Source organism: Canis lupus, chromosome 1, assembly GCF_003254725.2.
Source record: "Canis lupus dingo isolate Sandy chromosome 1, ASM325472v2, whole genome shotgun sequence".
Taxonomy (NCBI): domain Eukaryota; kingdom Metazoa; phylum Chordata; class Mammalia; order Carnivora; family Canidae; genus Canis; species Canis lupus.
The window spans coordinates 2,426,237-2,443,283 of record NC_064243.1 but is presented as its reverse complement, the minus strand read 5'-3'; the positions used below and the strand labels follow the sequence as shown (position 1 = coordinate 2,443,283).

At 40.5% G+C, this 17,047-nt stretch overlaps 1 non-coding gene and 1 pseudogene across 1 annotated transcript; both read right to left on the bottom strand.

The window, feature by feature from the left end:
- Positions 1–7,325: 7,325 nt before the first annotated feature.
- Positions 7,326–12,033, bottom strand: LOC112645644 (60S ribosomal protein L10-like; annotated as a pseudogene).
- LOC112645726 (small nucleolar RNA SNORA70) lies at positions 7,740–7,873 on the bottom strand. Its single transcript, XR_003127219.1, has one exon. It is a non-coding gene; the product is annotated as a small nucleolar RNA SNORA70 (small nucleolar RNA).
- Positions 12,034–17,047: the final 5,014 nt, after the last annotated feature.

Below are 17,047 nucleotides of genomic sequence, written 5' to 3'. Positions count from 1 at the left end.
TTTAATTCAGAGCCATCACCACTGGAGTCACCTTTATTCACCTGTAACCTCCTCTCCAACAGCAAGGAGCCTGGCTCCTCTCCTGCCACCCACCACCCATTCACAGGACTGTGCAGTTCCAGTATGCATGTGTGCTGGTTTCAGAACTGTTAACCTGCACCCCATGGGAAATCAGCTGTCATTAGAAGCTGTGTCTACGTGTAGAACATTTATCTGTAGTCTTCCAGGTCTTGGCTGTTCTGCTCTGTGTTGTTCATTCTATTTGAGTGTGTGACTCAATCTGAAGTAGCTACTGACCTATCTGCAATCTCACTAATTCGACCTCCACTGTGTTGAGTCTACTCATTAGCCTCCCACCACCGCCCCCCCACCAAAGATTTCTGCATCTCTTTCACTGAGTTTGGTTTCTCAAATTTAATTGTGATTCCTTCTTGGACTTCCACTCTCTGTGCTGACAGCACCCATCTGCTCTCACATATTTTCTCTCTTCCTATTAGAGTCCTTAACATATTAATCACAGTTCTTGTATGGTGATGACTCCAGCATCTGTTCCATATCTGAGTCTGGTTCTGGGGACTGTTCATCCCTTGCCTTTGTCATGCCTTGTATTTTTTGTGTTGAAGCCAGACATGTGGTATTGTGTAATAAGAAGGGACCTCGGGCTTGGTGTGAGGATTTATGTCAGTCTGGCCAGGACATGTGCATGCTTAATGTTTGCTGTTCCCCTGGTGCCCTCGTCTTTGCCTAACCCTTGACCCCAGGCTTCCCTGAACACTCCCCAGAGAGAGAGGGTCTGTGTTGCCACATAGAAGCCCTGCTCGTGTGCAGTGAGGTTGGAGGAAGGCAGGCATGTTTTATTCAAGCTACATCTTGTGTTGGTGCTGACCTGCATCTGGGGCTGTGGCTTTCACATAACTTCCCAGTGCTGCAACCCATTCTGTCCTGGGCCCCACATGCTTGCTCTGAACCCAGGCTCCTTCCTGATCCCCTCATTGTGTTGACTATGATGGTAGGAAACATGTATCTTCTTTGAGTGAGATGGGAAGATGAGGGGACTCTAGAGTGGGAGAAATCTTTCCCCAGCTGCTATGACAGCCTCCTCCCCATGGGATGGGCTTCTGTTGTGGAAAAGGTTCTGAGCATGCTTCAGCATGTTGTTCTTCCCCTCCTATGGCCAGAGCCAGAAAAGATCTTGACTGTGAAAACCTGGTGGAAAAACAAAACAAAACAAAACAAACAAACAAACAAAACAAAACAAAAAAAAAAAACGGTGGGCTTCTTAGCCTCCTGCAATTCATCAGAACGAATGTGTTCCTACCAGTGGAAGCTTAAGTAGCTGCTATTTGGGGCCAGCTCAACCTGTCTGTCATTCTCCGGATGAACCTCTCTCTGGACTTCTGGGTACGATTTGTCCTAACCTTCCTTCTCCTAGTTTCCAGGAAAAGTCTTCAGCTTGTCATTTGTTCAGTTTGATCTTATTGTAAGGATGGGAGTGATGATTTATAGGTTCCTTACGTGTCAGAGTGCCAGAATTGTGTTGTAAGTGGTGTTGAAGTTTTGCTTTCAGGATACATTAGCTTCTTCAAAGGAGGAGAGAATGTTCTCAATATTTCCAAACCATAAATCCAACTTTGCTTTTGAAGTTAATAAAGTTGAATTTATGAAGTTATGACCTTAGGAATAATAATGAAAGCTTTGGTTATTATTTGTTTTAATAAAACATTCTGATTTGATGATATGACCTCTAAAATCACCCCAGAGTAAATTTAATTAATGTTTTCCAGTCTATCCTGGTTCTTACTTTGTTATTCTAAGTATATTTTTTTCCAATAAACTTTTAAATTTTAAAATATTTTGGTCTAAATTTTAAATTGGATTACCCAACAGACTGTAGGAAAAACTCCAGGGTAATTTTGATAATTGTGCAGAGGAATGAAGTTTAACTTCCTGGAGGAACATGTTTCTGTTCATTCATTTCAATGCAATTCAATTCAAAAAATACACTGATCTCTACCTTTGAATCATTAATTGGTTGAGTCATTTTTTTTTCATGTATCCACTATGTGCTCCCACTGGAGACACAAACATAATTAATATTGTTTCTCTGATCCAAAGGAAGGGTAAGAAGTGAGGGAGAAAGTGATTTGCATTAGAGGAATTTAGTTGAATCTATCATTCAAGGACATGCTCATTTGAAGAGAGGTGAAGACAGATTTTGGGGTAGCCAGCTTAGTACTTAGGGTCAGGAATGGAGTATTTGCCATAATTCACCTGACATGACTGATGAAGGGGTGAGTGAGATTCTCACAATACATAGGATGGGGAAAGAAACAGGAACAGAGGAAATAATTTTTGTGGTCAGGCACGAAATGGTGCAACAAATCCAGGGTCTTTAAGTACAGCAGAAAGGCTGAACTAGGATTCGTGGGAGAAATGACAGGGGATGATGCTGGCAGAGATGGAGAGGGGTGGTACAAACATGGGACTTCTCTGTCCTGCTAAGTAATTTGAGTTTTATCTTGCAGGCAACAGGAAATTGTGAATGTGTTTCAAGCCTGAATAACCTAAGCAGACTTGGATGTTAGAGAATCTTCCTGTAGTGGTGGTCATGAGGGACAGTTCATGGTGGGAGGGGTGCTTAACTCTGTGCTGATGCATAGAAATAATGAACAGAAGATTTTCAAATAGTATGAGGAGTCCTAATAATGTTGACAAATAATTAGACCACTAGACAATCTGCAACAAATGTTAGAGGAATAGAATAGGAGAACATGGACATGAGAAGGTGTCCGTTCAGTTGGATGATAGGGTGTCATGCAGAGATATAGCTCAATGATATAAACAAGTAAAAGGATCCAAATGGGAGAGAAGAGGAAGCCCATTCTTATGGTGGTAGGAATCTAATGAAAGCAGAAGAGATGATTGACCTAAAATATCATCATCTGGCAACCGTCAGTGAAGATTCTTTAGATAAGAAACATCAATGGTTGTCAAAATTATTAATAAAGAAGAAGAAGAAAAATATGATATCTATTTAATCTCAAAGTATCTTCCTCCAGTGATTTGTTAGTTACCAAGGGCAACATAGTAACATTATAGCAGAGAGCGTCTTGATCAAGGGGTCACTTGATCAAATGCACGTCACCTTAAGGGACAAGTTGAGACCAAATGCCTTCATATACTACACATGGGCAAGACTCCAACTTGATGTCTGTGATATCTCCTCCAAAAATGCACAACCGGAATCTAACCAGGAGGAAAGATCCCATAAACCAAAATGGGAGGGTTCTTCACAGTAACTGGCCTGTGTTCTGTAAAATGTCTTGGTCATGAAACGGTTGCAGACTGTGGGGAACAAAAAAGACACGATTCAATGTGAAGAGGACCTTAGGTTGAATCTTGCATCAGATAAGAAGCATTATGGGATAATTGCCCAAATGAATAAAGTCTGTAGGTTAGACCACAGGGTTAGATCAATATTAACTTCTTGATTTTGATAGTCACACTGTGGTTAGGAAATAGAAAGTCATTATTGTTTTAGAGATTACATGCTGACATTTGAACAAGTAAAGAGTAATCATGTCTGCAACTTAGGCTCACGCTTTCCTCAAATACGTACGTACAAGCACATACACACCCCTGATGGTAGAGTGAGTATAGTAACACGCTATCATGTGGCGATTCTTTTTTGGCAACATTTTTTGTAAGATTGAAAGAAGTGTGTGTGTGTGTGTGTGTGTGTGTAGATCTTTGCAATTGTATCCCCTGTAGTTTCGCGTGACTGTCACCAACCCAAGATTCAGAACAGTTCCACCTCAGGGATCTTCATGCTCCCCTCTAGAGCAGGGTCCTCCCACCCTCCTCCTCCCTCACACCTGGCAACCACAATCTGTTTTTCATCTCCATAAAATTATCATTTTAGGAGCACATGGGTGGCTCAGTGGTTGAGCGTCTTCCTTTGGCTCAGGGTGTGATCCTGGGGTCGTGGGATCGAGTCCTATACATTGGGCTCCCTGAGGGGAGCCTGCTTCTCCCTCTGCCTGTATCTCTGCCTCTCTCTCTGTGTCTCTCATGAATAAGTAAATAAAATCTTTAAAAAAAATGATAATTTCAGGGAGTGCTATATGGATGGAATGGGACAACGGGTAACTTCTGTGATTGTCTTTGTCCCTGACGTTAGTCCCTGTGACATCCATCCATGTTGTTGCTTACACTGATTGCTCTATTTTACTGCTCAGTGTTGTTCCAGGCATGGTATGGAACCTCAGCTTGTTTAATTGTTCACCCTTGGAAGGGTGTTTGGATTGTTTCTAGTTTTGAGCTGTTATGAATAAAACTGCTATAAATGCTAGTGTGCCGCTTGTTGTGTGAACATATTTTCCTTTCTCTGGGATAAATGCCCAAGAATGCAACGTTGAATGCATTGTCATATGGGAAGTGCGTCTGTAATTTTGAAAGGAGCTGTCACACCACTTCCAGAGAGGCCTCACTGCTACATTCCCCTGAGCAGTGTGCAAGTGAGCAGTTCTCCACCTCCTCAGCACCTCCTGGTTTGGAGGCTGTTTTCACTCAAGCCAATTCTGATAGGTGTGCACTGATACCTCATTGTGGTTTTATTTTGCATTTTCCCAATGCTCCACTGCTGAACATCTTTTCATGAACTTGTCACCTGAGTATCATCTTCAGTGAAATTTATTTTTATATACTTTGCTTATTTTCTAATTGGATATTTGCTTTCTTACTGTTTAATTTTGAGATTTATTTATATATTCTTGGTATCAGTCCCTTGTCAGATCTGTGGCTTACAAATATAATGTCCTGGTTTGTATGTTGTCTCTTTATCTTAACAGGGTACTTCACAGATCCAAACTGTTTGATTTTGATGAGGCCCCATTTATCAAAATTTCTTTTTATACATCATTCTTGATGTAAAGACTCAAAAATCTTTGCCAGGCTCTAGATTCCAAAGATTATCTTTTGTTTCTCTTTCCCCTAAAGTTGTATATTTATATTAGGTTGGTGATCAATATCAATTGAGTTAATTTTTGCATAAAGTATGAAGTTTATTTAGAGTTCCCTTTTTCTTCTTTTTCTTTCTCTTCCTCTCCTTCCTTCCTTCTTTTCTTTCCTTCCTTCTTTTCTTTCTTTCTTTCTTTCTTTCTTTCTTTCTTTCTTTCTTTCTTTCTTTCTTTCTTTCTTTCTTTTCTTTCTTTTCTTTATGATTCCAGTTAATCCAGTACTATTTGTTGAAATCTACCCTTTTTTATTTTATAGAATTACTCTGTCCACTGTTAAAGATCAGTTGGGCATATTTGTGTGGGTCAGTGTCTGTCTGGGTTCTCTGTTCTGTTCCTTCATCTGTGTGTCTGTCCTCTGCCGATACCACACTGGCTTGGTTACTATAGATGTATATAGGTTTTAATATTGGATAACATGATTGCTCTCACATTATTCTTTTTCAAGACTATTTTAACTATTCTAGGCCCTGAATCTTTTTATATAAATTTTAGAATAGGGTTGTTTATGTCTACAAATACCTTACTGGGAATTTGACAGCAATTGCATTAAACCTATAGATCAATTTGGAGAAAATTGATGTCTTTACTGAGTCATTATCAATTATTTATTTATTTATTTTGCCTTATTATTCTGGTTAGAACTTCCAGGAGAACATTGAATAAGTGTGGTGAGAACAGACACTCTCCTATTTCAGGAAAAAGCATTCAATGTTTCATCATTAATATGCTAGTTGTGTGGTTCTGTAGACATCTTTACCAACTAAAGGTCTGTTCTCTGTTTCTAGTTTGCTGAGAGAATTTTTCTTTGTATCATGAATGGACATTAGATGTTTATCAGTGCTTTTTCTGTTTCAATTGATACATGTGTATGATTTTTCTTCTTTAGTCTGTGGATCTAATGCATTACAGTGATTGCTGAATGTTGAACTTGCCTTGCATATCTGGGAAAAATCCACTTGTTCATGGCATATAGCTTTTTGCACATTGCTAGATTTGATTATCCGTGGCTTACAACTTGAATTGTTAGATTTAACTACTTCCAGATTAATCGAATCTCTCATTAGAGGATTCCATTACAAAATGGACAACTTGAAACTAAGTGATAGAAATTTTACAAAACAGGGTCCATGTATCAAACAGATGAGCTAGATTAAATAGTTCCTTTCTAGCCCTAAGATGTCTGTCATACTGTTATGTTAGAGGGGAGTACATAACACCCTTAGAATGAGTGCTCTCTTAAAATCTTCTTGAAATAACTTAGACAAGAAATTATGAGTTGAGCTAGGGATCACTGAATTGAGGTCCTACATGATCCCTGGAAGAAAGTTGTTGGGAGCAGTGGTATTTTTTCCTGTGAGACACTGTAGCATATGAGTGAGTTAGATGCAAACAGTTTCATGGGAATTCACAGTGGAATCAGAATATCTGATGTCCAGAAATGCAGATATGGAAGGGTTTGGCAAAGAGAAATCTGTGGGCCCGTTGGAGGAGAACAGGTATCATATCTGTATCATATACTCATACTATTCATCCATGGGGGTAGCAGCAATGGTGTATGTATTTTGACCTTAACAACTTTATCTTCACATAAAGTATTTAATGAAGACATCTGGATTCTTTAACATGAAATTGAAAAACTCGAACTTTATCAGACTGTTCAGGAGGCCCATAGGATGATCTATGTCTCTATCGAGGATGGTTTTTGTTTTCTTAAAACAGCACCCAAAGGGTTTTTGACTCTCATTCAATTAAGACAGAAGCATAACTGAGATGAAGTTTTTTATTTTATACATTTTTCAGAAGAAACATCCTTACCATCACCTGTTTGAATGACTCATTCTCTGCATCATCAGGGAACCAAAGGAACCCCACTTGCTTTGGTCCCTGGAACACACTGGAAACACTCTCCCCTCTAATGTCCACATGGGTCACTTTCAAGATTTTTCTCATCACCTTCTGGTAAACTCCTTTTTGATTGTGTAACTTTAAAGCTATAATACTTTTAGTGTGACTGACTGTCTGACACACTATATTTTAATTATTTATCTACTTATTTCTTATATCCTTCCCTTCCCAATTTAGAGTTAAGATCCACAAAGGTAGGATTTTTGTCTGTTTTGTCCACTGATGAGCTCTCAGGATTGAGAACAGGCTGGCAGCAAGGAAGGGTGTCAATAAGCATGTTTTGAACTAATGACCAAACAAACGAATTACCAGAAATACAATAAGCCAAAGTATGAATAATTTTTTGATGGGAAGTAGGATTTATTGGAGGGCATGAATAAGGAGGGGGTAGCACAGAGGTTCTCATGAATGCAGAGCCCACCACTTGTTCAAGGAGCTATGATTAAGAATGTATTGGATCCCGTAGCCATCTGGATGAACCGTTTTTCAGCCACCATGTTGTCAAAGTCATCTGTATTTAACTGAGTAATGCCCCACTTGTTGGAGATGTAGATCTAGGGAGCAATGGAAGGAATGGCATCAGAAAAGGTAGGACCAAAGCACAGCTGACATACTGGGGCCAGGGAACTTGCCTTGGCCCTGTGTAGGGCCTCAGTCACATGCTCCTTGTTCTTCAGCTTGATATGGATGGGCATGATGACTTGGCCAGTGTGGACCCTGGCCACTGTGCCCTGAGGCTTTTCAGAGATACCCTGTATACCTATCTGTAGCCCACTGGGGATGGCATGAGGTCAGACATGAAGGTCCACTCGAAAGGGCTGTCTCCAAGGTCCCTTAGGGCAACCCATACAATCAACTGACTGCAGACACCACCAAGGAGGCCACTGTCTGTAGGCATTACTCGCTGGGCCCCCATGGAGAAAGAGCTCCATTGGTTACAAACAAAGTGTGAGTATCCTTAAAGTGGGCAGTATGATTCTCCTTGCTTCTTCCTCAAAAACTGAGGCAGAGAAACAGATGGTTAATTTTTATCAGTTGTTCAGTTTGCTCCTTGAAAACTGAAAATACCAGTAGTGCTTGGGATATAAAAAAGCCTACATGAATTTGAGCAGGTTTTATACTTTAATGTTGATATTCGGTGACATAATTCTTACCATTACTCTCATGGTTAAGATTTTCCTTCATCAAATAAGTGAAGAAGTAGTGTTAGTTCAGAAAAAGCAATGTATTTCTATGTCATCAAGATCTGTAAAAAGTACTATTAAAAAAAAAAGTGTAAGTTTTTAGCAAAAGCAACCACATGATTTAATGAAATTTATTTTATCAGTTCTTCACTGGATGAGAAGCAATGGCCATTTTGCACAAGTTCATTAAGATAAGTAGAGATTGGGGGCAGCCCTGGTGGCGCAGCAGTTTAGCGCTGCCTGCAGCCTAGGGTGTGATCCTGGAGACCCTGGATCGAGTCCCAAGTCAGGCTCTCTGCATGGTGCCTGCTTCTCCCTCTGCCTGTGTCTCTCCCTCTCTCTCTCTCTCTCTCTCTGTGTCTCTATGAATAAATAAATAATCTTAAAAAATTATATAAAAAAAAGATAAGTGGAGATTGTACTCAGCCTCAATTCGAGTGGATCTCTGGGGGAACTTACAACAATGTGTCCCCTTTATGGACTTCCAAGTACCAGCCTCACAACAATAATGCATCTCACAATTGGACTTGAACTGGCTTCTTTCTAGAAACTGTGGGAGAAGCTACATTGATGATTTTGCCTGTAGGTAGGGATACATCCCAGTCTGTGCAAAAACAAACACTTCACAACACACTAAAGACTCCTTTTATTGGCCTTATCAGTACTACTTACTGTTGTTGCTGTTGTTTTAGAAATTTTACTTAACTCTTTCGAACCCAGTCTCCACCTCTGAAACAGGGATATTGGTCACAGTGTCCTGCTGCGAAGCGAGAGGGCAGACTCCGGGATTCCTGGAGGTACAACTCTGTGCTGGGATTCCTCCCAGCGCTTTCGGGTCCCAGGCAGACCTCCTTCCTTCCCTGTTGTCTTCTTATTTGTGCCAGGACCCAAGTAAAAGATCAGTAAGAGTAAGTGGCTGTGCCCAGGTCAGGAGTTCTCATCCATGTAATTGGCTTTTGGATTATTTGAGGTTGTAGAGAGCCAGATGGAGTCACAGGATCAAGCAGTGATGTAAGCAGCCAAGACCAGATATCACAGAAACCAGAACAGGCTGGAGGTACCAGGAACTGATAACCAGCAAAGCCAAGAGAGCCTGGAGGAACTGGGGACTGCTACTCTCTGGAACCAGAGGAGTCTAGCAAGACCCAAGGCTGGTTAAGCCCCTTTAGAAGGGAAGAGTTCTGCAACAAACTCTCAGACTCCCCAGACGCTGTCCCTTCTGTTGGGCTGGCGAGACTCGGGACCTCAAAACGGCCGACCCCAGGCCAGCAACCTCCCAACAACGCTGCCTTGCTGCCCTACCTTAACTTATTATTATTTTTTATTTTATTTTTTATTTTTTTAGTTTTTATTTATTTTTATTTATTTTTTTAATAAATTTATTTTTTTATTGGTGTTCAATTTACCAACATACAGAATAACACCCAGTGCTCATCCCGTCAAGTGCCCCCCTCAGTGCCCGTCACCCATTCATCCCCACCCCCTGCCCTCCTCCCTTTCCACCACCCTAACTTAGCTTACAAGACCTGTAACCCTTGCCCTAATCGGAATGCTGCCCTGCCCCCATCTTCCCACCACTGAAAACTCATTATAGACCCCCCTGCGGTTTGCCTGGGCATGACTTCCCTGGCCTGAGACTTGCCTGTTCTCTCCCTCCCCTGCGGGTCGTGGAGCCTAGAACCTCGCCGAGAGTGCGTCCCATTAAAAGCTTGTTTCGACCAACTTTTGCCTGGCCTCTCTATTCCATTTCACGACCGATCAGATTAAACCTGACACCTTCCACATCTGACCTCATGTGCAAGGCAGCTGCCCCCACAGCTCTGCCCCGAGACCTCTGCACAGACATCCTGCACAGCCCAAGTGTAGCAAACAGTAGGCAGGGAATGCTGAGGCCTCACCTCAACTGTGCGCTCAGGGACTGACTTCATGTCTGGCTTGCTACTTTCCTACCTCTTGGTATATCCTGTTTGTTGCATGACTTTGTCTTGTGCTTTGCTTTGTGTGATGGGTAGGAACCCAAATCACATGCCTAGTGAAATGCCATTGAATTTGGGATCCTGAACCTGCTTTATAACTGTGTTAAGTTTGTTTTATGTCTGAATAAGGCAGACATCATCGAAAGACACAACTCAAATCTTTGCCTTCATAGTGGGCTTGCAACCCAGGCAGACCTCTTGCTCCTTTCCCTCCTGCAGCCTATAAGCCTGTGCCAGGGGGCAGTCCCTTAGAACACCGAGCTCTTGGGCACATGGGTGGCTCAGCAGGTGAGGGTCTCCCTTTAGCTCAGGGCATGATCCCAGGGTCCTGGGATTAAGTCCCGCATTGGGCTCCCCTAAGATTACAAAGATATTGCTCTGTTTTCTTCTATAAGTCACAGGGCTTTAGGGGATCCCTGGATGGCTCAGCAGTTTAATGTCTGCCTTTGGCCCAGGGCATGATCCTGGTGTCCTGGGATTGAGTCCCATGTCAGGCTCCCTGCATGGAGCCTGCTTCTCCCTCTGCCTGTGTCTCTGCCTCTGTCTCTATGTGTCTCCCATGAATAAATAAATAAAATCATAAAAAAAAGAACACTGAGTTCTCAACAGAGTGACCTTTTGAAACTAAAAGTATTAAATACATTAAATTTTATTATGTAAATTATTTCATCATCTATATCTTGAAGCATAGTAATAAGATTTATTTGTTGAAAGGATAAAGGAATGAATTCTAGTGAACACAGTACAACATTTTTAAAGGCATGTTTCTGAGGAAATCAATTTTTTTTTAACATGAATGAAATATGCTATTAAATCCCATCTTTTTGGAGCATTAGTCATTATTTATGTATGTATGTCTCGTTTTACTTAAAATATATGCTCCTAATTATTTTTCTTTTTAAATAGTGAGTTCTTAAATTATCAAGTTTCCTTTTTCTGTGAATTTACCACCTTGAATCTGTTGTTACAGCATTTCTCTGAATGAGAAATTATCCATGTCGATGTTATCATGGGAAAAAATGATACATATAAAAATTAATCAATACACTCCTTTTAAGTTTGTTTTGATTTAACCAAAGACACTTTTCTGTAATAAATACTAACTTCCTACAAAACTGATCCCCCAAAATAATTAAATGTGGTGAGATTGTGTGTGCCAGGGCACCTAGTATGGTCGCTGGTACTCGTGCAGATTCCAACTGAGAACACACTTCCTGCACTGGGGCTGCTAGCTCCCTGAGGCTGGGCTGGCCACGCACCACTGTCCCCTCCTGATCTGCAGAGCTTGCCACCTTGCAGCTCCAGGGAGGATGAAATAGGCTGACGTGGGAAAAGCACTTGGAATAGTTGTTGGAGCATAACAAGGACTCAAAAAATGCTAATCAGGTGATAGTGATGATGATGATGATGGTGGTGATGACAGTGATGATGATGAAGATGATGATGGTGATGAAGATAATAAAGATGATGATGGTGACAACAATAATTATGACAGTGATGATGGTGATGATACAATAATGAAGACAATGATGATGATGAAGTTGAAGATAATGATGATGATGATGGTGACATTCCAGGCCCCTGAGACAAGTTGCCAGAAATTATTACTTGTAGTACTTTCTAAAGATCACTGATCTCTATTCTTGATAATGCCTGAAACCCATCAATCTGAAAAAATGCATTTGTGACTTCCCACATGGACATCGGGTATCATAATAAAGGTAATGAACAGGGCAGGTGGAGATAGGACATTTTCTGAAGTCTCCAAGGGGCACAGGGGGACTGTCACACTAAACAGATCCTCTCACTACATTCTGCTGTGCTCTAAATACTATTTCATCTTTTATTTGTTTTATAATGGATGTGAATGGCCACTGCTCTTTGGTCCTGCATCATGGCGTGAGGCCCGGTGCACCCTCACCCACGAGGCTGGTTAACACTGTGCCCCATCTCCCGCTTTCTCCCCATCTTCTGAGGAAGACCGATTCTCTCCGGCTCAGGCCTTCTTCTGCACCATCTCCTCTCCTCTCCGATCTCCTCTCAGGTCTATTTGTTTCCTTTCTCTCACTTTCCCTGCATCCTTTCCCTCACTTAAGAAACATGCCTGAGTGTACCTCACCACTCCTGCCCTATGTCAGCTACCTCTCTTTCCTGGTTCCCTTTCTTTATGAGAAAGCTTCTTGATGGACAAGATGACAGTGAGCACCTCTTCTTTATAAATCATTCATCTTTTGGCTTCATGCCCTTGGCCTTGGTCTTCTTCACACCAGCATTTCTACTGAGACATCATTCAAGGGTGCCCTTCTGTTGACCCAATCCAAAGGACTTGCTTACTGTCCTTCCTGGAACACTTAGCCCATGCTACCAGCTATTCTGCATTTCTTCTCATGTTTCTGATTATCTTGTGTGTTTTCTCGTGCTGGTTTGTCTTTGTGTGAATATCCCTTAGATAGTGATACTGCCTAAGGTAATCTGTGCTCTTTTTCTGTCTAAATGTCCTCCTGGAGTGATATCAGTCACTATAATCTCTATGTTGGTTACAGTCAAATATATGTCTAGCATCCATCAGTCCTCTGTGCTCTGTATTTGCATATGAGAATGGGTTTAATGGCATGCCTGCAAAGTCTGGTTTGAAGGCCATGCATTGCAGTCTTGATATTGTCATACCGTCTTTCTTCTGAGGTCACTATGCTCTCTCTTCATTAGTTCCCAGTGTGAGAACTTCTTTAAATAGATATATCATTGTTCACATTTGTGATCTTTATCAGCTTAGATTATTGCATTTAGGTAGCTTTTGTTTACTTAAATCAGACTATATTGAGTTCAGTTTTCTTTGTATAAATAGTTAAAGCTTTTTCCCAAATATTTTTATTAGAGCATGCATTTTTTAATTAATTTTCCAAAAGACACAAATGAGTGTGGATCCACTGAAAGTACCTCATAATCCTAAATTAAACACCATTCACAGTAAAGAAAACTAGCCAGGATTAAGGATAGTCTTGAGTAAGACAGAGTGGTCTATTGGGAGACCCAACAGGCAAATATCACTTCATTATATTACACAAAACTTCAGAAACACACTGAAAATTCTATTAAAGATTTAGAAGTTTGACATTATGCAAAAAATAGCATATTCTCTTGCATAAGCATATATATTTATGCATTTTACATGTCAGTGCTGCATCTTTAGGATTATTTTTATGCTTATGTTTTAGTTCTGTTTACTTCGTAATTTCTAATGTCCTTATAGACTGTACCAAAAAATCTCTGTACTAACCTTATAAATAATGGTTATTTATGCTGAAAATCCTTGGGTTTATCTATGAATTCTTGTTCATTAAAAACTCTATTAACTTTGTTCTATTGTCGCATTTATTTCTGTGACTTTAAGACAATATTTTATTTTCCTGTGTCATGCAGGAACAGCAAGTGTGATGACAGGTGCTATGTTTGGAGAGGGGTGGTGGGGGTAATTGGCAGATTCTGGGACTGAGGCTAAATATTATACTCTGACATTTCCATCCTCCCCTTCAGAGTGGAAAACAGTGACTAACCAGTAGGGAGGAAATTGAGAGATGCAAGAGGCAAGGGTGACGCTGCATGTAGAAGTCTGTCCTGAGAAGCTGCTCCTTAATCAGTAAATGTGCTTATACTTCTCTTGACTTCATATGTGATAAATGCTATCATTTCTTCCTTGAGAATTCATTTATTCAACATGCAGTGCATCACACATGGGAAGAATCAGTAAAAACAATGATGATGGTGATATGGAGAAAGCACCTGCTTATCTCAAAACTTTACATCGGAATCCTAGAGGCATAGCCCATTATTAGCTGGTGAAGGAGAGCTCTTGGCTTACTATTGCAGTGCCTGCAATCTTCAACCCTCTCCTCTCAGATTCCTTAGTCTGGTTCCCTTGGGCCACTGAGGGGCCTGGGATAGGACTAGGTCTGTGAACTTGGGCAGCAATAATGTCATGTCTTATTTTCACCTTCCCTGAAACTCATCTCCTCCACTTATGACTGTGGAGGTTTCGACACCACCCAGGTGTCTTTCCCAATCAGTGTTTATGGACATTTCCTACCACATTGTAGCGCACAGATGTGTACTGACTTATTGTTTATGCTTATCATCACTTCCAAATTCTTCCACCACTAGATCTTACTATGTAATATGTTGATAAGGAGACACATATGTTGCTTTAATTCAGATTTGTTTCTGCAAAAATGCCATTGAGATTTTGATGAGGATCCCCTTGCATCTGCAGGTCCACCACCTTGGGTAGTATGAACGTCCTAACACCATTGTATCTTTTGATCCCAGAGCACAAGGTGTCCTTCCATTTATGTGCATTTCTTTTAGCAATGTTTTGTGGTTTTTAGTCATAAAAGTCTTCCTCCTCCTTTGTTACATTTATTACTAAGCATGTAATTCTTTTTCATATAATAAATAAACTTGCTTTCTTAATTTCCTCTTAACTTGGTTATCCTTAGTGTATAGAAACACAATTGGGTTTTGCATATTGCTTTTGTATCTTGCCACTTTGTGGATCTTGTTCAATGGTTTTAACAGATCTATGTGTGTGGTTTTATACATGAAAGATCATGCCATCTGTGAACAGAAATGATTTTACTTCTTTTCTGATTTGGATAGTTTTTATTTTTTTCTCTTGTGTCACCACTCTGGTCAGAATTTCTAGTACTCTGCTATTATTAAGACTGGGATGTATGAAACTCATAAACATAAATACCATGAGGATCATGTTCATTCAGGGGTATGTTATTCAATCCTATGGATGCCACACTCCATGCGGTCTCATCTCAGATGGGTTTCAAAATCGAGAAATTTTTGTGCATTCTTTTTAATGGAAAACCACAATTTATTTATTCACTTTAAACTTATGGCCTCAGATTGAATAAAGTCATTTTTGCCTTAATGACTTTCAAAAGAATGAGATCACCAACAGTTTCCTAAAAGTCAGAGAGCTTCCTGTGTGTCTCTTTGTTGGAGCCTTTAGTGCAGGCTGAGGGTAGAGGCCGTGGAGGGTCACAGTGCAAGAGGGGTCAGCAGCATCAGCACAGGGATGGTGACAACTATGTACATTCACAGGAGCGTGGCCTTCAGAACTCAGTCAATGAAAAGTCGCAAAAGTTTTCAATCTGATCGGAGCTATGTTTTAGGAAGATGTCTCATTCAGCACTGAAGAGAATGAATCCATGGAAGCCAAACAAAGAAAGGTGACTGGACTCATCTGAATGTGGTTTTCCCAACATTCACTCCTCTATGGAGTTCCTACCTTTTCCTTCCCTTTCCACCTTTCTTCTTCCTTTACTTTTTCATGCCATTTTATACTAGTTGCTTTCTTCCTTCCCTCTTGCCACTACTTTAATCCACCAAAAACACCACCCATTGTCAATGACAGCTGATGCCATGGAAGCTGGGCTGGTTCTCCATTCCTACGTGAGGACCACCACTCTTAAAGGACCTAAGAACTCTTCCAGAATGGTACTGAAAGTAGGAAGGTGTGGCCACTTTACATAAAAGTAAAGCCCAAGGACAAATGTGAGAATTAAAAGTGTAATAATCTTTCTTAAAAAAGGAATGTCTTTACATTTAATTTAAAGGAAGGGATGCCTGGGTGGCTCAGTGGTTGAGTGTCTACCTTCGGCTCAGGATATGATCCCAGGGTACTGGAATCGAGTCCCATACCAGGCTCCCTATAGGGAGCCTGCTTTTTTTCTTCCTGTGTCTCTGCCTCTCTCTGTGTCTCTTGTGAATAAATAAATAAACTCTTAAAAAATATCATTGGAAAAACATGGTTGAATTACTTCATGAAAACTCTCAGCTAAAATAAAGTAAAGCCCATTGATTTTAATCTTAAACCCCAAAACAATAAATACTAGGCAAATAAAATAACTATGAAATGCCAAATTGTCTTGAGGATAATAAACATTTAGCTTGAACCACATTGAGTTACTCTCTACCCTGTCTGGTTGTAGGTCAACAACTTGAAAGCAAACACTTCCTATTCATTTCCTATCATCTATAAATGAATGTTTTTGCTTAATGGCTTTATCCCTATTCAATGTGGAAAACACACACCTATTGATTCACACACCCAGATTTCCATTAGAAAGCAAAATGAGCATGGATTTCATGTTCAGTCTTTGTGGGGTGACAAGTGGGGGATGAATTGGCACCAAGCTGGCCATGTGGTCCCAGGCACCGTAGACAGTGCATGGAGAGGACACAAGCAAGGCACTGACTCCCCTATTTTGGCAACAGTCCCCACTGTTTGAGATGGATTGTAGCACAAGGAATAATGCCCACTTGGAAAAAGTAGTTCCAAACAGTCAATATGGAAAACATAACACAAAACTGTGGTTTTAGCTGCAAAGAGCTTGGCCCTGAGGCCAGACAGATGTGTGTATTATTTTTCACCTCTCACTTTCTCATAACCTGGAAGGTTTTACTTAACTTCTTGCCCTGTCAATGGGCTCATCTATAGAAAGTGGCTAGCAATACCAGCTCTGCCAGGCTGCTCTGTGGACCACCAGTAACATATGTAAAGCATCTGGCACATGGAAGGTTCTGTATATACTCCTGTAAAAATATACCATGTGTTAAATATGCTTAAAATATGTGGGCTGTTCCCTGTATCCTGGAAGGGAAGTGGGGTATTACAAGGAAGTGTGAAGGAGCACTTTGCTCTAGCATGAGATAGTTTTGCCAGATTCTACTAAGTTTGAATTTCCATAAACAATTATTATTTTTTAAATATTGAGCATGTCCGTGCTGTATTTGGGACTTGTACTAAAAATTTTTCATTGCTTTTTTGAGGTCAAATTCAATTGGGTGTTTTGTACCTACTCTGGCAACCCTAGTAGGGGATTATATTAAAAGATAGTATTTATTTATTTATTTATTTATTTATTTATTTATTTATTGTACTATTCTGAGATCT